Here is a 27,778-nt window from a genome sequence, read left to right on the forward strand (position 1 = left end):
AATAGTCCTCACTGGTACTGTTGACGCAATATTTTAGGTTTTAAAAATGTGGCTCTCGAAAGAAATTTCAATCGTGGTTTTGGCGATATTTGGCTCAGTTGACAAAAAAGTTTGCCCACCACTGGTGTATTCTATTGGGAGAGGGGAGAAATCCGCTGGCAGACACCTTGCGTGGTAGAATAAAAGCATTGGGTGAAAATATTCATTTCACCCCTTCTTCCCTGACAGAAAGAGAGTCGGAAGCCCCCCATACACATTAGAGTGTCGGTTAAGGCTACTTTCACACTAGCGTTCGGGTGTCCGCTCGTGCGCTCCGTTTGAAGGGGCTCACGAGCGGCCCCGAACGCATCCGTCTGGCCCCAATGCATTCTCAGTGGAGGCGGATCCACTGAGAATGCATCCGCCTGCCAGCGTTCAGCCTCCGCTCCGCTCAGTGAGCGGACACCTGAACGCTTCTTGCAGCGTTCGGGTGTCCGCCTGGCCGTGCGGAGGCGAGCGGATCCGTCCACACTTACAATGTAAGTCAATGGGGACGGATCCGCTTGAAGATGACACTATATGGCTCAATCTTCAAGCGGATCCGTTCCCCATTGACTTTCAATGTAAAGTCTGAACGGATCCGCTCAGGCTACTTTCATACTTAGAAAATTTTCTAAGTAATAATGCAGACGGATCCGTTCTGAACGGATGCAAACGTCTGCATTATCGGAGCGGATCCGTCTGATGAAACATCAGACGGATCCGCTCCGAACGCTAGTGTGAAAGTAGCCTAATGTGTATGGGTCGTTTAGGTTGAGCACACAGATAAGATAAAGTGGTACCTTGGAACTGAACCGAGTTCAGTAAAAGGTTTTTTACAGTAGAAATGAATTTTTGAAGTTATTACCCGAAGTCTCGTGAGACTTCGCTAAGTAATAACTTTGGCTCATCGGAGCTGATACATTCTAATACTGTATGGAGCTCCTGCTCCGTACAGTATTCTAGCAATGTTTCATCCGAAGTCGATTCGCTCATCCCTAATCACAAGCCTACCAGCCACCAAGAATGTAACAAAAATGAATGGACATTAGGGATAGGTCAAAGTAATCTGCCATATAATAGAAACCTTGCGACTGTGAATCAAAATAAAGGACAACCTTTCATTACCTTCTGGAAAAGTCGCTAATTCTTGAAAACAGCAGTGTTGAGGCCATGAAGTTCTATGAAGCTCGCTCTTATATGGGAAGCACCACATTCATGAGCCTCAGAAATCTTTTCTCTAATAGCTCCTCTTTACAAGTGACCAAAATAAATGCGGCATTGACGTCAGACTGTATGCACACTTTCAAAAACATTTCAAAGGAGGCTTCATGGCACCATTTACATGGGTTGATGATTAGGTGAACGGATGCACTGTTAAGCACTTCTTGATCACTGACACATTTAAGCCTGTCTGCCGATCAGCTGGCAAACAAGCAAATGTTTACTTGTCACCTGATTTCATTGTTTATGTGGCCATCTGCCCCATGTAAACCAGGATGTTCCGCCAACAGTAATGAAACTGTATGTGAATGACAGATCGCATTAATGAACATTCGGTAACGTACAATGATAATGGATAGGTATTATATATTAGTAGGATGCACAGGGTTGCTGGTCCACCAACCAGGGCGCTCACAGTCCAGCAGTGTCACCCCACTACTGGAAGAAAAGCTAGAAAAATGTATAAAAAGGACTGAGCACATCTAGGATAATGGGTCACTAAATTTAATAGAATTATGATACAATAGTATAATACATGGAATAGTGTAAAATATATCAGACAATTCTGGAGGGCGATCTCACAGCAGAAGTGGCAACAATGAAATAACACCCATGAATAGATATCATGAGATAGACATACTGGAGAATGCACCTAAAGAAACATAGCACTAAAACTAATATGGACCATCCAAGGGCAAACATACAACACTGGACTGAACAATTAAGAGAGATTAGTACCTATAAATACTTCAGTTGATAAAACCCTCACTTAAAAAGAATAAAGTTGAATAACGGCATAGACTAAGTGTAGCAGCATAGTTCAACTGTAGCAGCAATGTTGGCGACAATAGTGTCAAAGTGACTTGAGTTCCTCTGATTGCTCCGATGAATCAGTAACAAAGTTTTCAGTATTTTCCCAATAATCAGCAATAATACATAGCCTTAAATCCTTGGCCGGACTTGTTGGAACAGTAGTGTCCAATTGTAAGCGGCAGGGTCCCACTATGTTACTGACCTGGCAGCGTCAGCATCAGTGTTAGGACTTATAATAATTGCACCGGCTTTTCGTATTAAAACAGTCTTACCGGTGTTTGTAAGCTTCTACCGTCCTGCGGACCCCGCTCGGATCTCCTCCTTCAGTCTCGCAAATAATGTATTCACTGCGTCGGTTAGTCCATGCACGTGAGCCCGCTTGTTTGGATCCGGACTCTGTTTGACTACCACCTTTTACGCAGAATTTTAAATCGATTTTGGCACTGTTCCTTTGCTCGGTCAATGTGGTGCACTCACATTTACTTGGGGGGTCTGACCAGACGCGTTTCGGGGTTGAGATGTCCCCTTCCTCATTGTTGCCACTTCTGCTGTGAGATCGCCCTCCAGAATTGTCTGATATATTTTACACTATTCCATGTATTATACTATTGTATCATAATTCTATTCAATTTAGTGACCCATTATCCTAGGTGTGCCCAGTCCTTTTTATACATACAATGATAATGATTGATCTGTATAAATGGATCTAATTGGCACAGATCGACTTATATTGTTATATTGCTGATTGGCACAATCTGCCAGTGTAAATGGGCCCTTAGGTCTTAAAGGGGTATTCCTGTTCCAACCAGTTATCCTTTAACCACAGGATAGGGGATAACCATTTCATCGGTGGGGCTTACAATTGATGGGACTCCCGCGATAACGAGAATGGGGATCGGGTACAAGCACTGCTATTTCCAGTAGTTCCATAGAGATTAATGGAGCGGCAGTGTGCATAACCAACCTGCAGGGTACAGGGTCCCCATTATCAGTATCAGTGGGGCCCCCCTCCAAGATCTAACAATGTCCCCTATCCTTTGGATCAGAAGACTGTTGAAGGGAGCCAGTGCCCCAGGCAGCCGGAACGGAGCTGCGGGAAGCAGGAGGGTATGTTTTTTTTACAGCAGGAATGTGAAGAAAGTGCACAAAGCTGGAAAACTCCTTTACTGGTAACCTGTTTCCTTCCCTTGTAAATAATGACAGAAGAGATGTGAGTATTTGGTGCTTTACAGGTTACACTGTTGGTGATTTTTTTTGTCATTAACCCCTTCACGACCTTCACCATATATGTACAGTGGAAGTCGCATCTGTAAACATGGTGCCCGCTTGTGTGTGCAGCGGGCGCCATAACTGCGTGTCAAATGTGACCATGGCATCTAAGTAGTCCGGAAGCGGGAGCCACGTGCTTCTGCTCCCATAACAGCATTCCCCAGCTGAGATCAGGGAACCTGTTACACTGCACTAATAGCCCGAAGCCTCAAGCAGGTTTCGGCAGCTATTAGTGAAATATACTGATACAAGCCACTAGGTGGCAGCACTGTGTTGTTATATTAAAATAAAGTGTTCAATGATTGCTATATAGCCATCAATGAACACAAAGGGCAATCTAATGATTGCCAGTTATAGTCACCCATGGTGACTTAATAACAGTTAAAAAAGTTTATATAAAAAAATAATAATATATATATATATATATATAAAAAAAACAAAAAAGTTCAGTGGCAGCACCGTCAGAGGAAAAGCTATGGGTGCAGCTGGCCCAGTGTGGATAAAGCCAATCCAAATAGATAAAATTGCAAAAAAGGGCAGCACTCCAGAAAGTAAAAGAAGAAAAAACTTTAATTACCCATATGGGACAGGCGACGTTTCGGCTCGATGTGTGAGCCTTTCTCAAGCCTGGCTTGAGAAAGGCTCACACATCGAGCCGAAACGTCGCCTGTCCCATATGGGTAATTAAAGTTTTTTCTTCTTTTACTTTCTGGAGTGCTGCCCTTTTTTGCAATTTTATATATATATATATATATATATATAAAAAGTTCAAATACATATCCGCTTGCGAAAACGCCCGTACTATTAAAATATAACAATAATAATCCCATACGGTGAATGGTGTAATGGAAAAAAATAAAAACGGGCTATTTGCCATTTTTTGTCACTTCACTTCCCAAAAAGTGATCAAAAAGTCACATACTCTTCAAAATGGTATCACTGAAAAGTACAGATAGCTATCCAAAAAATTCCTCATGCAGATGTGTATGTATAACTACAAAAAAGGTATAGGTGTCAGAATATGGTGCTGAAAAATTTTTTTTTTTTCAAGGTTTTTCTTCCCCCCCCCCCCATATTAAAAAACAAGAAAAGGGGGTGCATGCGTGCGGCTCGCAGGGAGGACATGTTTATGTGAGCTCCGCATGCCGCAGATATCCCGACATTAGCGCCGTCCTCACGGCTCCATTAACACCTATTACCCATGCTTTGGTCCCAGAGGATGACCCGCACCAAGGGCAAAGCAAAACTTGCGGGTACACCAACTCCTTTGCAGACGCTGCCGGAGATATCCGACTCACCAGGAACTCCATCATGGCGGACCCAGTGGCGTCACCTGCTAGCCCTGCCTCATCCACAGAGAGTGGTCACCCGTGGGAGGCTGCAGCCCCGGACCAACGTCAGGCGGACATATACAAGAATATTGTCACACTGTTTCGTTCTGAACTTTCACAGGCAGTGGCAGAATTTTCCTGCCAAATTCAGGACATAGGGAACAGAGTGTCTGACCTGGAGACGCGGACGGAAGATATATTAGACGCCACAGGCACAGACAGGGAAGATATGAACTCCCATGCATCCCAGATGGCTGCCCTTGAACTAAAAAACTAGAAAATAGGTCACGGAGAAGAAATCTTAGGATCAGGGGCCTGCCAGTAACTTTTTCTGATCTACCAACCACCCTGCTCACTTTATTTGAAGCACTACTTCTCCAAGCTGAAGCGGGCCGGCTGAGAATGGATAGGGTACACAGGGCGCTGGATAAACCCCGCTCTCCGAATCTACCGAGAGACATTGTACTCAAATTCCATTACCCAGAGGTGAGAGACCAAATCCTATCGGCAGCTCGGAACTTGTCCAACTTACCTGGTCTTCCATCATCAGTTCATCTTTATGCTGACCTGGTAACCTCAACACTCCGTAGACGCAGGGAGATTAGACTGGTGACACAGGCCCTGCAAAAGGCACAAGTGCGCTACAGGTGGGGGTTGCCCTTTGCCCTCACCTTTCAACTGAACTCTCGCACCCATACGGTGCTCTCTTCATCGGAGGGATGCGAAGTACTTCAGCGTGCGGGAATCCCACTGGAGCTCCCACCTCCATCTACAGCACTGCCTAAACCTCAGCGCACAGCCAGAGTCTGGACCAAAGTACCAGTTACCACCTCTTCGGCATCCCATTCTCCTGTTTCCTGAGTGGTGACCCTTGAAGATCATCGCACACTCCACCAAGCCTGCAAGGATGAAGAGCGGACTAAGCCTACATGGCCTGACGCAAGTCTCTACCTTTTCCTTCTACCTCATGGGACCTACCCACTTCTCTCTTTTCCTCTTTCTAACTTATTCCTATACAGTGATTCAGCGTGATGGACTTTCATGTTGCTCTCTACTCTGAGGCCATCTGCAGGGGTTTGGGTGGCTGGTGATGCTCTCGGCGTCCCTCCATTTTGCACACTCTTTCTTGCTGGCCTAGATAGGCATAGCTGCTTACCTAATTGTTTAGTGTTTATGCTCACTGTGTTAACATTATTTTCTACTGTAAACCAGGGGTATATTCTGCATGTTCCTTTAAATAATCGCAGGTCACGGATGGGGGTTGGCTACAGGTGGGCTCTTGTGGGAGATGTCAGTGGGCACCCCACCACATCCAAGCTCCTCTATGTATTAATATACTATGTGTAAAATCCTCACTCAATGTAAGGGGATTTAACTCCCCACAGAAACGTAATGGCTTTTTCCACTTAAAACATGCGCACGACGTCCTCTGCCTTCAGGAGTCACACTTCACTCCCACCTCTCACCCAACATATATACACCCTCAATACACTAGATTCTTCTCTTCCACATATCGTTCTAAAAGTAGGGGAGTCATGTGTCTACTCCCTGATTTGCGGAAAGATTTGAAATGGACAGGGTGCACAGAGCGCTCAGACCACTTCCAAAACCGCAAGAACCTCCTAGAGATGTTATATGCCGTCTTGCAAATTTTCAAGTCAAAGAACAGCTGATGATCGCAGCTAGAGCAAATAGGTCGGCAGAAATTGAAGGGTCTCCTGTAGCCTTATTTCAAGATCTATCACAAATAACATTGGGAAAACGGAGGCAACTAAAGCCCCTTTTAGAAATCTTGAATCAGAAGAAGATTACATACAGATGGCTACATCCCTTTGGGCTTCTGATCAGTACGCCTAACCGAAAACAAGTGGTCAGATCTCATGCAGATTTACCTAGATTCTGTGAGGTCCTTGGAACACCTAAGTTGGACATTCCAGATTGGTGCACCGCTCAGAATATCGCAACGCTGCCGTCCATTCCAACGTATGATTCGTGGCAAACGAGTTCTTCTAAGCGCTACAAGAATAAGAGACATCAAGCTAATGCTGTGGCCAGATCCGAAATGTCTGCTGCTGGAGTGCCAGGCCACTGAAGATGCAAGATAGTCGAGTATTCAGTGCCTTACCGTTACTGTGTGGACTGACAGGTTTTCTTTCACATATGTCCACCTCTTTTACATGTTAGTAATGTTTGTTATATTATACTATTCCTCATCTCTACCAGGAAGGGTTAAATTTGTCTGGTCATGCAGAAATTTCCCTTGAAATGACATCCCCTGGTATTATGGCGACATCTAGTGGCGAAGTTATGTTACTACTTTATGTGAGATACACGCTCATTAAGCTGTTTACCCATATTTGCTGGCTCGGGAGACTACCCGGTCCCTCAGAATAGTTCCCCTCCCTGAGTTAAGGAGTTAATTACTCTTAATACTGTTTGACAAGTATGTTACTAATGATTTTCATACATGATGTGATCATTCATTTGGGTCCGTGGAAGCGGATCAAGTGTTCCTCTCCCCCTCTTTCCCTGCTCTTCCCTCTCCCCCTCCCTTCCAACATATTCATTCTGAGTTGCTTGACTGGATCTAGGGAATGTACTACTTTTTACAGTGAATATGGCTAGTCTACATGTCTGCTCGTACAATGTGAAAGGTCTCAATGCTCCTCAAAAAAGGAGCCAAATATGTCACTTCTTACATAAAAGCAGAGTACAAGTAGCATGTCTGCAGGAAACACATTTTCGAGCAAATCATGTTCCTAGGCTATCACATATGTTATACAATCAATGGTATCACAGCACCTCACCAGGTGCAGCAACCAGAGGTGTGAGTGTAGCTTTTCATAAAAATATACCCTTCGTTCACAAATCCACGCTGATGGACACAGAAGGTAGATATATTTTTGTGAAAGGAACGATAGGCCCACAAATGTACACAGTTGGTAATGTCTATGCTCCAAATGTTTCACAGGTCTCGTGGCTTGTTACAGCATTAACTGATTTGAGCGGTTTTGAAGAGGGCATTGTTATCCTGACTGGTGATTTAAATCTCACATTAATCCCTAGGCTAGACTCCTCTACAGGATCCTCTGCTCTTTCCAATTCAGCTCTTCAGAGAATTAATGCTGCATTAACACAGGATGGGTATGTAGATGTATGGCGCAGTATGCACCCAGATGACAAGGATTACTCAAGGATTTGCTTCTCTTCAAATATTGGATCAATTCTATTATCTGACCATGCCCCGATATTCATGTCATTAGTGATATCTAATATGCCAAAATCAGAATTCCGATGGCGGCTAAATGAAACACTACTTTACAGCTCCAATATTCCGAAAATATCTCAGATTTTGCTAGAGTATTTTCAGATTAATAATACAGGCGATCTTTCATTTATGACTTTGTGGGAAGCTCACAAACCGGTTATAAGGGGGCATTTGATAGCTTTAGGTGCTTTCACAAAAAAGCAAAAACAAAAGAGAATTGAAGACTTAAATGGAAGAATTCAACTTCTAGAGAGACGCCATAGGCTAGCTCAACAAGAGAGTGTACTATCACAGTTAAATAATCTCCGCTCAGAAATGAAAAATCTACTAAATGCTAACACGGCGAAGCTGTTCCTTTCCACGAAGTATAAATTCTATGCCCACGGTAATAAAGCCACCAAAGTGCTATTGTCCCAGATAAAGAAAAGGAAAGTATCCTCATATATATCTAAGATTAGGACACCTAACTCTGATATAGTACGCAGAACCGATTTGATTGCCCAACAGTTTTGCGACTTTTATAGTCAGCTGTATAATCTCAGGGGTACACTTTCTCCTTCTAGAGAGGAAAACTTAAAGATAGCTACAAAACACTGGCTAGATAACCTAAACTTACCCGTATTAGGGCTCTTTCACACCTGCGTTCTTGTCCTCCGGCATAGAGTTCCGTCGTCGGGGCTCTATGCCGGAAGAATCCTGATCAGGATTTTCCTAATGCATTCTGAATGGAGAGAAATCCGTTCAGGATGCATCAGGATGTCTTCAGTTCCGGAACGGAACGTTTTTTGGCCGGAGAAAATACTGCAGCATGCTGCGCTTTTTGCTCCGGCCAAAAATCCGGAACACTTGCCGCAAGGCCGGATCCGGAATTAATGCCCATTGGAAGGCATTGATCCGGATCCGGCCTTAAGCTAAACGTCGTTTCGGCGCATTGCCGGAGCCGACATTTAGCTTTTTCTGAATGGTTACCATGGCTGCCGGGACGCTAAAGTCCTGGCAGCCATGGTAAAGTGTAGTGGGGAGCGGGGGAGCAGCATACTTACCGTCCGTGCGGCTCCCCGGGCGCTCCAGAGTGACGTCAGGGCACCCCAAGCGCATGGATCACGTGATCGCATGGATCACGTCATCCATGCGCATGGGGAGCTCTGACGTCATTCTGGAGCGCCCCGGGAGCCGCACGGACTGTAAGTATACCGCTCCCCCGCTCCCCGCTCCTACTATGGCAACCAGGACTTTAATAGCGTCCTGGGTGCCATAGTAACACTGAAAGCATTTGGAAGACGGTTCCGTCTTCAAATGCTTTCAGTACACTTGCGTTTTTCTGGATCCGGCGGGCACCTCCGGCAACGGAAGTGCATGCCGGATCCCAACAACGCAAGTGTGAAAGAGGCCTTAACTAAAGAGCAATCAGTATCTTTAGATGTCCCCTTTTCATTAACAGAATTACAAATCGCACTGAAAGAGTCCCCTCTTCATAAAAGTTCAGGACCAGATGGCTTTCCGGTCTCATATTATTCCTCCTTCAAGGAGATTTTATTGCCATTTTTTCTGAACACCTGTAATGAGGCAAGGGAGGGAGGAGCCTTCAACAGTGACATGCTGCAAGCACAAATCTCCATCATTCCTAAACCAAAGAAAGACCATTCACTTTTGCGCAAATTATAGACCTATATCGCTGCTCAATAATGACCTTAAGCTTTATGCAAAAATGTTAGCCAACCGATTAAAAAAATTCTTGCCAGACCTGGTCTCCCCGGAACAAGTGGGTTTTGTTCCGGGCAGAGAAGGCAAAAACAATATTATTAGAGTGATACACCTTATGTAGCTTGGCAAAATGTACATTCACGCCTTTAGTTTTGCTCAGTACAGACGCCGAAAAGGGCGTTCGACAGAGTGGACTGGCAATTCATGTCCCAAACATTGGCCAGGTTTGGCGTCCCTCAGTCCTTTATTGATGGGGTAATGGCAATGTATCGACATCCAACAGCAAAGGTCCTGGTGAATGGCACTCTCTCCCCTGCCTTTAAAATAACGAATGGTACTCGGCAAGGCTGTCCCTTGTCTCCTCTGCTGTTCATATTGACAATTGAAACATTGATACAGGCCTTCCGACAGAACGAAGAGATAAAGGGGATGACAATAGGGAAGCCGGTACATTCAACAGCCGCTTTCGCGGATGACGTACTACTTATAGTCACCAACCCAAGGGAGGCTTTCCCGGTGATTATGTCTATACTGGGACAATTTCATGACGTCTCTAATTTCTCGGTCAATTTTGCAAAATCAACAGTTTTGAATGTATCCTTACCGACACAGGAACAAATTATTTTGCAAAAAACCACGGCCTTCCAATGGACGTCAAAGGCAATTACCTTTCTAGGAATAGAACTTACACCTGAATTCAATCAGTTGTATATTGAAAACTTCCTGTTAATCCCTCAACAGTTAGAGCAGGGGTGTCAAACTCAAATTTATCGGGGGCCGCATCAGCAGTTTGGTCACCCTCAAAGGGCCGGAAAACTTACAGTTACTTGGCTTGGCCCTTGGGGATCTCGGACGCCACTTCCACACTTTGGCCGGGGGCTCGGTGGAGCTGATGAGGTGTTTTATCCTAATGAGAAAGATTTTATAATAAGTATTTGGAGAAGGTGCAGAGGGATAGCAGACCAGGGAGAGGCTGGTGCTGCTACTAGGGGGTCATACCATGGGGGAGTAATAAAGCCCACCATAATGCCTGCCCCCCAGTGCCAGTAATAATAGCCCCCTATGCCAGTAATAGCAGCCCCCCTGTGCCAGTAATAGCAGCCCCCAGTAATAACAGCCCCCAGTAATAACAGCCCCCGGTAATAAGAGCCCCTCTGTGCCAGTAATAACAGCCCCCAGTAATAAGAGCCCCTCTGTGCCAGTAATAACAGCCCCCAGTAATAAGAGCCCCTCTGTGTCAGTAATAACAGCCCCCAGTAATAACAGCCCCTCTGTGTCAGTAATAACAGCCCCCAGTAATAACAGCCCCTCTGTGCCAGTAATAACAGCCCCCAGTAATAAGAGCCCCTCTGTGCCAGTAATAACAGCCCCCAGTAATAAGAGCCCCTCTGTGCCAGTAATAACAGCCCCCAGTAATAAGAGCCCCTCTGTGTCAGTAATAACAGCCCCCAGTAATAAGAGCCCCTCTGTGCCAGTAATAACAGCCCCCAGTAATAAGAGCCCCTCTGTGCCAGTAATAACAGCCCCCAGTAATAAGAGCCCCTCTGTGTCAGTAATTACAGCCCCTCTGTGCCAGTAATAACAGCCCCCAGTAATAAGAGCCCCTCTGTGCCAGTAATAACAGCCCCCAGTAATAAGAGCCCCTCTGTGCCAGTAATAACAGCCCCCAGTAATAAAAGCCTCTCTGTGTCAGTAATAACAGCCCCCAGTAATAAGAGCCCCTCTGTGCCAGTAATAACAGCCCCCAGTAATAAGAGCCCCTCTGTGTCAGTAATAACAGCCCCCAGTAATAAGAGCCCCTCTGTGCCAGTAATAACAGCCCCCAGTAATAAGAGCCCCTCTGTGCCAGTAATAACAGCCCCCAGTAATAAGAGCCCCTATGTGCCAGTAATAACAGCCCCCAGTAATAAGAGCCCCTCTGTGTCAGTAATAACAGCCCCCAGTAATAAGAGCCCCTCTGTGCCAGTAATAACAGCCCCCAGTAATAAGAGCCCCTCTGTGCCAGTAATAACAGCCCCCAGTAATAAGAGCCCCTCTGTGTCAGTAATAACAGCCCCCAGTAATAAGAGCCCCTCTGTGTCAGTTATAACAGCCCCCAGTAATAAGAGCCCCTCTGTGCCAGTAATAACAGCCCCCAGTAATAAGAGCCCCTCGGTGCCAGTAATAACAGCCCCCAGTAATAAGATCCCCTCTGTGTCAGTAATAACAGCCCCTCTGTGCCAGTAATAACAGCCCCCAGTAATAAGAGCCCCTCTGTGCCAGTAATAACAGCCCCCAGTAATAAGAGCCCCTCTGTGTCAGTAATAACAGCCCCCAGTAATAAGAGCCCCTCTGTGCCAGTAATAACAGCCCCCAGTAATAAGAGCCCCTCTGTGCCAGTAATAACAGCCCCCGCCAGTAATAACAGCCCCCAGTAATAAGATCCCCTCTGTGTCAGTAATAACAGCCCCTCTGTGCCAGTAATAACAGCCCCCGCCAGTAATAACAGCCCCCCCATTGCCAGTAATAACAGCCCCGCCAGTAATAACAGCCCCCCCTTTGCCAGTAATAACAAACAGCCCCCCCTTTGCCAGTAATAACAGCCCCCGCCAGTAAAAGTATTGTACATAATAAAAAAAAACAAAAAAAAACACATACTTACCTCCATGTCAGTGATGCGATGCAGGCCTCTTCTGGCCTGTGTCCCACGCTGTATGGCTCAGGCAGCGCGATGACGTCATCGCGCCGCCTGCGCCGGCCTCTGATAGGCTGCAGGCACTAGGCCGGCAGCAATATCAGAGGAAGGGAAAGGGACATGCCTCTCCCTCCCCTACAGCAGCACAGGCAGGCATCTGTATCGCTGTCCTGAGGACGGCGATACAGATGACTGGAGATGAGCGCTTCCACAATGGAAGCGCTCATCTCCCTGTGCCCAGCCGCCGCCGCCAGCTCGCTCGCTGCACGGGCCACATGACGAGGTCTGGCGGGCCGGATTCGGCCTGCGGGCCTTGTGTTTGACACCCGTGAGTTAGAGGATCTGATTAGTTGCTGGGATATCCCCTTTGTCTCCTGGTTTGGCCGCAAATCCCTTATAAAAACAATACTTCTCCCCAAAGTACTATATTATTTACAGGCATTGCCGATTCCTATTCCTCTAGCCTTTTTTAAAAAGGTTCAGAAGATTTTTCTTAAGTTTCTATGGGGAGGAAAGAAAGCGAGAATGCCCTCGGCATATGTAATGCGGCACCCCTCAAGAGGAGGTATGGGAGTACCAGATGTATACACTTACCATAAGACAATCCTTTGTACTAGAGGTTTAGATTGGCTACGCTCTACTCCTACTGGACATCCTGGTAGAGGAAGCGATGTCGAATCTCCCTCTAAGGTCTCTACTATTTTTAGATAAAACAAAAATAAACAAGATGCTTATTACACATAGCTCAATCACTAAACATACAATAACTAGATGGTGTGCGTTGAATATGCTTCAGAAGCTGATGCCTAATTATGCTTTACTCATGCAGGTAAGTCCCGTTCTATGTCAGTCAAATTTATGTTTCTGGAACACAGTTAAAGAAGGAGACAAGAATAATGTGACGCCAATATTGTCCTTATGCCAAAACGCTGACTTACCATCATTGTCAGAACTACAGACTCATTCTGCTTTTAAACAATGTAATACGTTTCAAATTGCGCACTGTTATCATACACTCAAGAAATTAACTAGAGCTCCAATTTGGGGCACTGACCACACTAAATTTGAAAAGATGGCATTACAAAGGCTAGAACCTAGAAAGAAGATCTCTATACTATACTCCTCGATTAATTCCTCCACCGATACAAATAGATGCAGATTCATAGATAAATGGGAAAAGGAGCTTGACATTATATTCGATTAAAAGGGAGTTGCCGAAGGTATTAACGGCCCCAGGGAAAGTTTCTAGATGTGTAAAACTACAGGAGAATAGCTACAAAGTACTCACCCACTGGTATTATACACCACAATGTTTACACTCTATGTTTCCGGAGGTCAGCCCCATCTGCTGGAGGTGTGAGAAAACTATAGGGAATCAGAGCCATATCTTGTGGTTTTGTCCCAAAATCCAAACTTATTGGCAAGAGATATGTGAAATTTTATCAAAAGTGTGTAGGATGACAGTGCGCGCGTCACCAAAATTGTGTTTATTTGGTTTAATGGGAGAGTAAGGCCTCTTTCACACTTGCGTTGTCCGGATCCGGCGTGTACTCCACTTGCCGGAATTACACGCCGGATCTGGAAAAACGCAAGTCCTGGTTGCCATAGTAGTAGTGGGGAGCGGGGGAGCAGTATACTTACAGTCCGTGCGGCTCCCGGGGCGCTCCAGAATGACGTCAGAGCGCCCCATGCACATGGATGACGTGTCCATGTGATCACGTGATCCATGCGCTTGGGGCGCCCTGACGTCACTCTGGAGCGCCAGGGGAGCCGCACGGACGGTAAGTATGCTGCTCCCCCGCTTCCCGCTACACTTTACCATAGCTGCCAGGACTTTAGCGTCCTGGCAGCCATGGTAACCATTCAGAAAAAGCTAAACGTCGGGTCCGGCAATGCGCCGAAACAACGTTTAGCTTAAGGCCGGATCCGGATCAATGCCTTTCAATGGGCATTAATTCCGGATCCGGCCTTGCAGGAAGTCTTCAGGATTTTTGGCCGGAGCAAAAAGCGCAGCATGCTGCGGTATTTTTACCGGCCAAAAAACGTTACGTTCCGGAACTGAAGACATCCTGATGCATCCTGAACGGATTTCACTCCATTCAGAATGCATTAGGATAATCCTGATCAGGATTCTTCCGGCATAGAGCCCCGACGACGGAACTCTATGCCGGAAGAAAAGAACGCAGGTGTGAAAGAGCCCTTAGCAAATGTGAAATCAAAAGAAGTCCCTGCTTTGTGTAAAACACTATTAGCGGCTGCCCGCCTTCTTGTAGCAGTATATTGGCGGAAGACAGATCCCCCGCCACTGCAACACTGGTTTATGAAAAGTGACCAGATTAAGGCTACTTTCACACTAGCGTTCGGAGCGGATCCGTCTGATGTTTCATCAGACGGATCCGCTCCGATAATGCAGACGTTCGCATCCGTTCAGAACGGATGCGTCTGCATTAAAACTTAGAAAATTTTCTAAGTGTGAAAGTTGTCTGAGCGGATCCGTTCAGACTTTACATTGAAAGTCAATGGGGAACGGATCCGCTTGAAGATTGAGCCATATTGTGTCATCTTCAAGCGGATCCGTCCCCATTGACTTACATTGTAAGTGTGGACGGATCCGCTCGCCTCCGCACGGCCAGGCGGACACCCGAACGCTGCAAGCAGCGTTCAGGTGTCTGCTCACTGAGCGGAGCGGAGGCTGAACGCTGGCAGGCGGATGCATTCTCAGTGGATCCGCCTCCACTGAGAATGCATTGGGGCCAGACGGATGCGTTCGGGGCCGCTCGTGAGCCCCTTCAAACGGTGCGCACGAGCGGACACCCGAACGCTAGTGTGAAAGTAGCCTTATAGATTGGAACAAATTGCACATTGGGATTCTAGGACACCTCAACGTTTCTTGGATGTATGGGGTCCATGGAAACATTTTAGAGGGTTCGCCGAATAAGCCAGTAATCCCTTTGAAAGGATTAAGACAAGTTCACGACGAGATAGATTATAAGAGTATAGAATTAAAATTCCCTTTACCTTCATTCCCTCAGACTTCCCTACCCCCTTCCTCTATTCTTTCCCCCCCCTTTTCTTTGGAGATCTCCTCCAAAACCTTGTTTACCAATTATTGCACTGTACGGATTATGTCAATATCTGTATTTATATTGTATTGGTTGATGTTTAAGCATGCCGATATATTTATGCTTTGGTCATTGTCTACTTTGTCACGCCTATCGGCGTATTTTCATTTTTCATTTGTCTATGAAACAATTAAAAAAATTGAAATAAAAGTAGGGGAGTGATAACTATACTTAAAATGTCATTCCCATTTGCTGTATCTCAAACTATTATTGACCCCGAAGGTTGATACAGTGGGGGAAATAATTATTTGACCCCTCACTGATTTTGTAAGTTTGTCCAATGACAAAGAAATGAAAAGTCTCAGAACAGTATCATTTCAATGGTAGGTTTATTGTAACAGTGGCAGATAGCACATCAAAAGGAAAATCGAAAAAATAACTTTAAATAAAAGATAGCAACTGATTTGCATTTCATTGAGTGAAATAAGTATTTGAACCCCTACCAACCATTAAGAGTTCTGGCTCCCACAGAGTGGTTAGACACTTCTACTCAATTAGTCACCCTCATTAAGGACACCTGTCTTAACTAGTCACCTGTATAAAAGACACCTGTCCACAGAATCAATCAATCAAGCAGACTCCAAACTCTCCAACATGGGAAAGACCAAAGAGCTGTCCAAGGATGTCAGAGACAAAATTGTAGACCTGCACAAGGCTGGAATGGGCTACAAAACCATTAGCAAGAAGCTGGGAGAGAAGGTGACAACTGTTGGTGCGATTGTTCGAAAATGGAAGGAGCACAAAATGACCATCAATCGACCTCGCTCTGGGGCTCCACGCAAGATCTCACCTCGTGGGGTGTCAATGGTTCTGAGAAAGGTGAAAAAGCATCCTAGAACTACACGGGAGGAGTTAGTTAATGACCTCAAATTAGCAGGGACCACAGTCACCAAGAAAACCATTGGAAACACATTACACCGCAATGGATTAAAATCCTGCAGGGCTCGCAAGGTCCCCCTGCTCAGGAAGGCACATGTGCAGGCCCGTCTGAAGTTTGCCAATGAACACCTGAATGATTCAGAGAGTGACTGGGAGAAGGTGCTGTGGTCTGATGAGACCAAAATAGAGCTCTTTGGCATTAACTCAACTCGCTGTGTTTGGAGGAAGAAAAATGCTGCCCATGACCCCCAAAACACCGTCCCCACCGTCAAGCATGGGGGTGGAAACATTTTGCTTTGGGGGTGTTTTTCTGCTAAGGGCACAGGACAACTTATTCGCATAAACGGGAAAATGGACGGAGCCATGTATCGTGAAATCCTGAGCGACAACCTCCTTCCCTCTGCCAGGAAACTGAAAATGGGTCGTGGATGGGTGTTCCAGCACGACAATGACCCAAAACATACAGCAAAGGCAACAAAGGAGTGGCTCAAGAAGAAGCACATTAAGGTCATGGAGTGGCCTAGTCAGTCTCCGGACCTTAATCCAATCGAAAACCTATGGAGGGAGCTCAAGCTCAGAGTTGCACAGAGACAGCCTCGAAACCTTAGGGATTTAGAGATGATCTGCAAAGAGGAGTGGACCAACATTCCTCCTAAAATGTGCGCAAACTTGGTCATCAATTACAAGAAACGTTTGACCTCTGTGCTTGCAAACAAGGGTTTTTCCACCAAGTATTAAGTCTTTTTTTGTTAGAGGGTTCAAATACTTATTTCACTCAATGAAATGCAAATCAGTTGCTATCTTTTATTTAAAGTTATTTTTTCGATTTTCCTTTTGATGTGCTATCTGCCACTGTTACAATAAACCTACCATTGAAATGATACTGTTCTGAGACTTTTCATTTCTTTGTCATTGGACAAACTTACAAAATCAGTGAGGGGTCAAATAATTATTTCCCCCACTGTATGTGATTTTGGTGGTCAACTTATAGGGAGAATATTTTATGAATAGTGAATGTATATGCCTCACCTGAAGACTCCAGCCCCTTTTTTTTTCCAAAGTGGGGCAGATTATTGAATCCCTCACTTACCATAGCCTTCTGTGGTGTTGGGACTTCAATTTTGTCCTCAATCCTATTTTAGACTGTGCAGCCAGCCAGAACCGCAGGGGGCGTCACGTGAGGTGCACGGTGGGCCGATGAGGGGCCAAATAATAACACACAGTTCATCGGTTTACTCACGGTTAGCAGAAAGCCTCCCTGGGCTGGCAGCACAGTGTTGAGGAAGACAGCACAAAATCCTCTGGGGCATACTCTGTGGTAGGGAAGCACCAGCCTAGATGGAGGTCAAGTTGCCCTTGATGGCAGTGGTGTTTAGGGTGCTTGTGGTGGCTGGGTCCCTTGGTGTTATTTGTCGTGACGCCAGTACCGTTAATGGTGGTACAACCAATTGTAAGAATGAAGTAGACAGTGGTAGGATACAACTCACAACTTTTACTGATGTTGGTTCCAGTTGTGGCATATACATCCAGACAGAATACAGTCCTTTGCAATTTAGAGGAATTCTGTTGATCCACTGTTAATAGGTTCGGCTGGGTTTAGGCTTAGCTTGTGGTTCTGTATAAGTATTTCTGGTAAGTGACTTTGCTTCAGGTTCCTTGTAAACCAGAGTAATTTGGTGAGGTTGCCTGTGGCTATAGTATCCTTCACCTGCATTCCCAAAGGTCTTTTATGCCTGGATAGTGGCTTTTATCCTTTTTTTAAGTCTTTCCTTTCTTTTGTCCCTTCCTGGACTAGACTTTTACCTGAGCAGAAGTGTTAGATCTGCACTCTCTCAAACTTAACAGCAGACTCAACTACAACTAATCTGTCTCACTAGGCCTGACCTAAAAAAAAAAGTTAACAGGGGAATCGAACCCTAGACACTAGGTGTTACAAGGCTGACACGCTGCCGCTGGACCACCAGGAGTTTTACTTGTTCATATGCCCAAGAAATTGACACACTCTTCTGCAGCCACAGTAGTACTGTAGTGTGACGACAAATAGAAAACAAAGCGTGCATGACACCTAGCGGTGAAAGTGATTTAGGCAGGAATCCAGAGGGAAAAAAAAAATGAATGAGCGACACAGCTCGGTGCTGTCTCACGCGACAGAGCTCACAGAGGGTCAATATCGCCGATGCAAACCCAGTTTTATGCACAATCTCGCGATCACCTACTGTAGGTATTTACATGACCTAAGTGCTATCCCCGTCTAGTGGTGGGATGTATAAATTGCACCAGACCAGGGATACAACAGGTGATTGTAATACAAAATGACATGCAATATGAGAATGCCGTTTTACAGTAATTTTGCAGTTCCCACGTGTCCTGAGTGGGACGCTGCAACTGTTCCTCCCCCCCCCCCCCCCCATCATCCCCGCCTGATCTCTCATTCGGCCCAAATTCGCTGAGTGCTTGAATCTCTCTCCCAGCTGATACATGGAGAGAGTACAATGGTTCACAAAGGAGTTATACCTACTACTCCCCGGCATACCAGGTATATACCATAATTGATATGATCCTTACTTCTACATCTAGCCTACCCTATTTATTATACTCTGGGCATATAGTATCATCTTGATCTGATCATGATTTGGCTTTGGCAGAGTTTGCCTTCACTGGCCCTAGTCATGCTCCGTATTCATGGAGACTGAATGAGTCTCTTCAAACCCGTCCGGCAATATATGATCAACTCCAAGCTGAGCTGCAGACCTTCTTCACTGAGAACGCTACACCTGAGGTCAATCCTATGTTATTATGGCTTACTCATAAAGCTTTTATTCCGGGGCAGACTTGTGGGAGTGGCAACCCGATTAAAAAAGGAACGAGACTCTGCCCAGATAGCGCTGGAGGCTAAGCTAAGTAGACTAATACGAGCACATCAGCGGAAACCCTCTCTCTACCTTCTTAAAACTGTAAAAGATATTAAATTGCAGCTGAATATGCTGCTATCTAATAGCACAGAAAAAGCTCTCTGATGGACTGCCTCCTACTACTATAAATATGCTAACAAACCTGAAAGCCAAGCAGTAGATTAATCAGGTCTTCCAAATCCGCACCAGAAATAGACGTACTACTTCTAACCCTGATACCATTTATGATAGCTTTCTATCAGCAATTATATTCCAGACCCCCAGTGGGCCCTGGGATCACAGAGGATGACTTCCTAGCATCAATCCCTCCCTCAGGTCTCCGCCGATGCGCTGGCCAGCCTCTGTGGAGAAATTAACGCAGAGGAGGTGACATACACCATCAAAACTTTGAAGTTGTGTAAAGCCCTGGGACCAGATGGGTTATCTGCGCTTTAGTACAAAAAATTTGCCCCTTTCTTAACCCCACATATTGCCCAATATTGTAATCATCTTCTACAGGGTACCACACCTTCCTCGGAATTACTTTCTGCTAGGATTACTGTAATACCTAAACCAAATAAGGACCCTTTTTTTGCCCTCCAATTACAGGCCTATCTCTCTCCTCAACCTAGACAATAAAATTTTTACTTCGATTTTGGTTCGTCGCCTTAACAAATTGCTACCAGACATTATATATATACATATATATGCACTGCTCAAAAAAATAAAGGGAACACTTAAACAACACAATGTAACTCCAAGTCAATCACACTTCTGTGAAATCAAACTGTCCACTTAGGAAGCAACACTAAGTGACAATCAATTTTACATGCTGTTGTGCAAATGGGATAGACAACAGGTGGAAATTATAGGCAATTAGCAAGACACCCCCAATAAAGGAGTGGTTCTGCAGGTGGTGACCACAGACCACTTCTCAGTTCCTATGCTTCCTGGCTGATGTTTTGGTCACTTTTGAATGCTGGCGGTGCTTTCACTCTAGTGGTAGCATGAGACGGAGTCTACAACCCACACAAGTGGCTCAGGTAGTGCAGCTTATCCAGGATGGCACATCAATGCGAGCTGTGGCAAGAAGGTTTGCTGTGTCTGTCAGTGTAGTGTCCAGAGCATGGAGGCGCTACCAGGAGACAGGCCAGTACATCAGGAGACGTGGAGGAGGCCATAGGAGGGCAACAACCCAGCAGCAGGACCGCTACCTCCGCCTTTGTGCAAGGAGGAACAGGACGAGCACTGCCAGAGCCCTGCAAAATGACCTCCAGCAGGCCACAAATGTGCATGTGTCTGCTCAAACGGTCAGAAACAGACTCCATGAGGGTGATATGAGGGCCCGACATCCACAGGTGGGGGTTGTGCTTACAGCCTAACACAGTGCAGGACGTTTGGCATTTGCCAGAGAACACCAAGATTGGCAAATTCGCCACTGGCGCCCTGTGCTCTTCACAGATGTAAGCAGGTTTACACTGAGCACATGTGACAGACGTGACAGAGTCTGGAGACGCCGTGGAGAGCGTTCTGCTGCCTGCAACATCCTCCAGCATGACCGGTTTGGCATTGGGTCAGTAATGGTGTGGGGTGGCATTTCTTTGGAGGGCCGCACAGCCCTCCATGTGCTCGCCAGAGGTAGCCTGACTGCCATTAGGTACCGAGATGAGATCCTCAGACCCCTTGTGAGACCATATGTGTCAGCAGTTCCTGCAAGACGAAGGCATTGATGCTATGGACCGGCCCGCCCGTTCCCCAGACCTGAATCCAATTGAGCACATCTGGGACATCATGTCTCGCTCTATCCACCAACGTCACGTTGCACCACAGACTGTCCAGGAGTTGGCAGATGCTTTAGTCCAGGTCTGGGAGGAGATCCCTCAGGAGACCGTCAGCCACATCATCAGGAGCATGCACAGGCGTTGTAGGGAGGTCATACAGGCACGTGGAGGCCACACACACTACTGAGCCTCATTTTGACTTGTTTTAAGGACATTACATCAAAGTTGGATCAGCCTGTAGTGTGTTTTTCCACTTTAATTTTGAGTGTGACTCCAAATCCAGACCTCCATGGGTTAAAAAAATTTGATTTCCATTTTTTTAATTTTTGTGTGATTTTGTTGTCAGCACATTCAACTATGTAAAGAACAAAGTATTTCAGAAGAATATTTTATTAATTCAGATCTAGGATGTGTTATTTTTGTGTTCCCTTTATTTTTTGAGCAGTATATATATATATATATATATATATATATATATATATAGAAAAATAAATACACCGCAGCACGTCCATAAGGTGAAAATGTGGGATCCTTTATTCACCCAAGCAGCGACGTTTCGGTCCGCTTGCTGGGACCATTTTCAAGCTTGAAAATGGTCCCAGCAAGCGGACCGAAACGTCGCTGCTTGGGTGAATAAAGGATCCCACATTTTCACCTTATGGACGTGCTGCGGTGTATTTATTTTTCTGGTTGTTTGACACTGTGGTCGAGTGTCGATACCGCTGGCACCCAACATTTGCTAAAAGGAGTGCTGCCCTGAACTCTCATCTATATATATATATATATATATATATATATATACACTGCTCAAAAAAATAAAGGGAACACACAAAGGCAGAGGTAGCGGTCCTGCTGCTGGGTTGTTGCCCTCCTACGGCCTCCTCCACGTCTCCTGATGCACTGGCCTGTCTCCTGGTAGCGCCTCCATGCTCTGGACACTACGCTGACAGACACAGCAAACCTTCTTGCCACAGCTCGCATTGATGTGCCATCCTGGATAAGCTGCACTACCTGAGCCACTTGTGTGGGTTGTAGACTCCGTCTCATGTTACCACTAGAGTGAAAGCACCGCCAGCATTCAAAAGTGACCAAAAGATCAGCCAGGAAGCATAGGAACTGAGAAGTGGACTGTGGTAACCACCTGCAGAACCACTCCTTTATTGGGGGTGTCTTGCTAATTGCCTATAATTTCCACCTGTTGTCTATCCCATTTGCACAACAGCATGTGAAATTGATTGTCACTTAGTGTTGCTTCCTAAGTGGACAGTTTGATTTCACAGAAGTGTGATTGACTTGGAGTTACATTGTGTTGTTTAAGTGTTCCCTTTATTTTTTTGAGCAGTGTATATATATATATATATATATACAGTACAGACCAAAAGTTTGGACACACCTCATTCAAAGAGTTTTCTTTATTTTCATGACTATGAAGGCATCAAAACTATGAATTAACACATGTGGAATTATATACATAACAAACAAGTGTGAAACAACTGAAAATATGTTATATTCTAGGTTCTTCAAAGTAGCCACCTTTTGCTTTGATTACCGCTTTGCACACTCTTGGCATTCTCTTGATGAGCTTCAAGAGGTAGTCCCCTGAAATGGTCTTCCAACAGTCTTGAAGGAGTTCCCAGAGATGCTTAGCACTTGTTGGCCCTTTTGCCTTCACTCTGCGGTCCAGCTCACCCCAAACCATCTCGATTGGGTTCAGGTCCGGTGACTGTGGAGGCCAGGTCATCTGGCGCAGCACCCCATCACTCTCCTTCATGGTCAAATAGCCCTTACTTTCAACGTTTTCCCAATTTTTCGGCTGACTGACTGACCTTCATTTCTTAAAGTAATGATGGCAACTCGTTTTTCTTTACTTAGCTGCTTTTTTCTTGCCATACTACAAATTCTAACAGTCTATTCAGTAGGACTATCAGTTGTGTATCCACCTGACTTCTCCTCAACGCAACTGATGGTCCCAACCCCATTTATAAGGCAAGAAATCCCACTTATTAAACCTGACAGGGCACACCTGTGAAGTGAAAACCATTTCAGGGGACTACCTCTTGAAGCTCATCAAGAGAATGCCAAGAGTGTGCAAAGCAGTAATCAAAGCAAAAGGTGGGTACTTTGAAGAACCTAGAATATGGCATATTTCCAGTTGTTTCACACTTGTTTGTTATGTATATAATTCCACATGTGTTAATTCATAGTTTTGATGCATTCAGTGTGAATCTACAATTTTCATAGTCATGAAAATAAAGAAAACTCTTTGAATGAGAAGGTGTGTCCAAACTTTTGGTCTGTACTGTATATATATATATATATATATATATATATATATATATATAGAGAGAGAGAGAGAGAGAGAGAGAGAGAGAGAGAGAGACCAGGTGGGATTTATCCCAGGCAGAGAGGCCCCAGATAACATCAGAAAAATCCTGAATATAATCTATGAGGATAATAGGATCCATACCCCCTTGGCCATCTTGGCTCTTGACATTGAAAAAGCCTTTGATACCTTGGATTGGGATTATCTCTCCAGGGTTATGAGTGCTATGGGCATTAGGGGTTCCTTTCTTCAAGCCATTCAGTCCCTTTACTCTACTCCTGAAGCCTATCTAAAACTTCCTGCGACTCACTTCTCACCTATCCTGATTCAGAGGGGCACACGTCAGGGATGCCCCCTATCACCCGCCTTATTTGTTCTTGCTATGGAACCCCTGGTAACCCACATCAGATCTCATCCTGATATTACTGGGCTCCCTGTGGGAGGTCTAGAGCATAAATGAGTATTACGGTTTCCTGGAAGTCTCCATGACAGCACAAACTGAGATTGCCTTCCTCTGAAAGGACAGGAAAAAGCACACAGAGAGGTTAAAAACCCCACCCCCACCCCTCATCGCCAGTGTATTATAACAGGACTAGGACAAGGGGTACAACGTAAAACTAGCCAAATAGTCAATTGACAAAGAAAAACAAGGGCGGGACAAAGTTGTGCTGTCATGGAGACTTCCAGGAAACAGGATTACCGGTGAGTGTAATACTCATTTCCCCAGTCGTCTCCATGACAGCACAAACTGAGAACTAACAAAGTAACTTAGGGGGGACTACAGCACCTAGGACTTTACGTCCAAAGGCCAAGTCCTCGTCAGCAAACACATCCACCCTATAATGCTTGGTGAAGGTGTGGGCCCTCTTCCAGGTAGCTGCCCTGCAGATCTATTCTAACGAAGCAGAGGCTCTTTCAGCCCAAGAAGTGGAGACCGATCTAACTGAGTGGGCTCTAAGGGATGGAGGAGCCTCTCTACCGGAGGCTTTATAGGCCTCGGAAATGGTGCATCTAATCCAGCGGGATATAGAGCTCTTCGCTGCCTTCCTCCCCTTATTTGGACCTGAAAACTGGATAAATAAATTCTTGTCGATACGCCACTCCTCTGTGGCGTGTAAATAATGAAGAACTGAACGCCTAACATCTAAATTGTGGAATCTAGATTCCTGCTCGTCTTTAGGGTTAGGAAAAAAAGACGGGATAACTATGTCTTGCGACCTATGAAAGGAGGAGACCACCTTGGGGAGAAAACAGGGGTCTAATTTGAAAATGAGCTTGTCGTCTAGCACCTTGAGGAAGGATTCCTGTATGGACAGGGCCTGGAGCTCGCAAACCCTCCTTGCGGAGGATATGGCCACTAGGAAGATGGTTTTCAAAGTGAGTCACTTAATAGATAGGGAGAGCAGAGGCTCAAACGGAACATCTGACAGCTCTAAAAGGACGGTGTTGAGGTTCCATGGTGCAACCATATTCCTGACTCTGGGTTTTAGTCGATCTGCCGCTTTCAGGAATCTTGCTACCCAGGGGACCTCGTAAAGACTGGTATTATAGAGGGCCCCCAAGGCAGACACCTGAACTCGCAATGTGTTAGGAGCAAGACCCAAATCCAGCCCATCCTGGAGGAATTCCAGGATAAGCGGGATATTAGGGGTGGACTGGTTGAACCTGACTCCGCCCCAGGAGGCGAACTTCCTCCAAACCTTGAGGTACGCTTTGGAGGTGTTGGACTTCCTACTGAGTAAGAGGGTCTTGACTACTCTTTCAGAGAGCCCTAGCAAGAGGGATTGCTCAGAATCCAAGCGGACAGCTTGAGGAGGTTGGTATTGGGGTGCGGTATGGGACCCTGGGTTAGAAGACCCTCCTCCGGCCGGATACGAATGGGATCTTCCTGGCTGAGGGACCTGAGGAGCCCGAACCAGCTTCTCCTGGGCCAGAATGGGACCACCAGAATCAGTCTGCACCTTTCGGACTGAAACTTTTGGAGCACTCTTGGGATTACTGGTATCGGGGGAAAGGTGTAGACTAGGCCAGTCGTCCAGCTCTGGGTAAAAGCGTCTATTGCCACACATGGGTCTCTTCGATTGAGGGAGAAGAAATTCTGAACCTTGTGATTCTTTGCTGATGCGAACAGGTCTAGGATGGGATTCCCCCAACGGTCCCGAATCTGTTGGAAAGCGGTCTGGGACAAAGACCACTCGCCTGGATCCAGACTTTGCCGACTGAGGTAATCCGCCTGGAGATTCAGGGATCCCTTTAGATGTACTGCCGCAAGGGATTGTAGATTCTTTTCTGCCCAAAGGAAGATTCGGTCTGAGAGCCTCTGGAGATGACCGTGTCTTGTTCCTCCTTGGTGCTGGATAAATGCCACCTCAGTGGAATTGTCCGAATGGACCAGGACGTGGCGATTTTTGGCCTGTATTCGGATGGACCTGAGACCTTCCCACACTGCACTGAGTTCTCTGTAGTTGGAGGACATCTTTCTCTGGTCCTCGGACCAAATCCCTTGAAAAGTCTCCGAAGCCGTGAGGGCCCCCCAGCCCCAAGAGCTGGCGTCCGTCGTGAGGGAAAACACACTTTCCTACCTCCATGGAACTCCCGATTCCAGGTTCTTGGTCTTGAGCCACCAGCCCAGTGAAGCCTTTACCTCCCGGGACACTGACAACCCCTGCTCCAGGGATGATCGACACCCATTCCATTGTTTTAGAACCAGCTTCTGTAAAGGTCTTGTATGGAATTGGGCCCAGGCTACCGCGGGGATGCAGGAGGGGAGATGGCCCAGCATTTCCATGCCCTGCCTTATTGAGCAACGGGACTGCTTGGTGAAGTGGAGGACCCTTGACCTCAGTTTCTGTACCTTTAGCGGAGGGAGAAAAGATTTTTGAAGAACTGAATCCAAGAGAATACCCAGGAATACCTTCCGATGGTCTGGGAACATGTCGGACTTCTCCCGGTTGATCAACCAGCCCAAGTTCTGGAGGCACGAGAGAACCACTTGGATGTGTCTGTGAAGGAGATCTGAGGTTTCTGCTACTATTAGCAGGTCGTCTAAGTAAGGGACGATTATTATCCCCTCCTTGCTTAGGGAGGCTACGACTTCCGCCATCACCTTGGTGAATATGCGGGGTGCCGATGATATGCCGAACGGGAGGCACTTGAACTGATAGTGGCAAACTGTCCCGCCTTGCTCCACCGCGAACCTCAGATATCTTCTGGAACGGACCTGTATTGGGATATGGAAGTATGCGTCGGAGAGGTCTATTGTAGCCATCATAGACACTCTCTTGATGAGCTTCACCGCTGACTTGACTGTCTCCATCCTGAACTTGTGGTAGGTGATGTGTTTGTTCAGGGGTTTTAAATTTATGATGGTCGAAAATTGCCATTCGATTTCCGGACCAGGAATAAGGGGGAATAGTGACCCCTCCCCAAATCTCTGGCAGGTACTTTTTCTACTGCCCCCAGGCGTAATAAGTTTCTTACGCCCTCGGATAAGGGAGACTCGAGGCCCCTGGTGAGCTTGGTCAGGACGAACCTCTGCAGAGGAAGGGAATCCAGTTCTATAGTGTAGCCATGTTCTACGATGTCTAATATATACGGATCCGTGATGGTTTGTTCCCAAACCCCCAGAAAGGAGCTGAGCCTTCCTCCGACCGGGATGATGTCATTGTTTTGATGAAGAGGGAGAGGGATCTCCCCTGTTGGGATTAAGGAAAAAACCTTTTCCTCTCCCGCCTCTCGTAAATCCGCGACCCTCGCGGCTCCTCCTCTCGGCTCTGGGATCCTGCTGGGGCCTCCGAAAAAACTGTCTCCTGGACTTGGATTTGTCCTCTGGAAAGCCCTTCTTACGGTCCGTGGCATTCTCAAGGATCTTGTCCAGGTCGGAGCCGAACACGTACTGACCGTGAAAGGGTAGAGATATCAGCCTGTTTTTTGATACGGTGTCGCCCGACCAGGCTTTAAGCCATAGTACCCATCTGGTGGTATTGGACAGAACCGCCGTGCAGGCAGAAAGCCTAACCGATTCTGCAGCGGCATCGGCAAGGAAGAAAGTAGCCTTCTTCAGAAGAGGAATACTATCCAGGATCTCCTCCCGATTCGCTATATGGTGCTCTAGTTGTTCGAGCCACACTGCGAGTGTACGAGCCACACATGTCGCTGCTACCCCCGGTTTTAGGAGAGCTGCTGTAGCCTCCCAGGTTCTCTTGAGCAGACTCTCGGCTTTCCTATCTAGAGGGTCCTTGAGCTGCGCTGCGTCCTCAAACGGAAGGACCGTTCGTTTCGCTACGTTAGCAACGGGAGCATCCACCCTGGGAATAGCCTCCCAGTCGGCACAGTCCGCTTCGTTGAAGGGGTATCGCCTTTTGAGGCCCCGTGGGATAAAGGAACCCTTCTCTGGCTTCTCCCATTCTGCCCGTATGTCATGGTCTTACCTTCTTGCTGTTCTCCTTCGTTTGACATGTGCTGGCGGCCATCTTGGTTTC

This window comes from Bufo bufo, chromosome 7 (genome assembly GCF_905171765.1).
Source record: "Bufo bufo chromosome 7, aBufBuf1.1, whole genome shotgun sequence".
Taxonomy (NCBI): domain Eukaryota; kingdom Metazoa; phylum Chordata; class Amphibia; order Anura; family Bufonidae; genus Bufo; species Bufo bufo.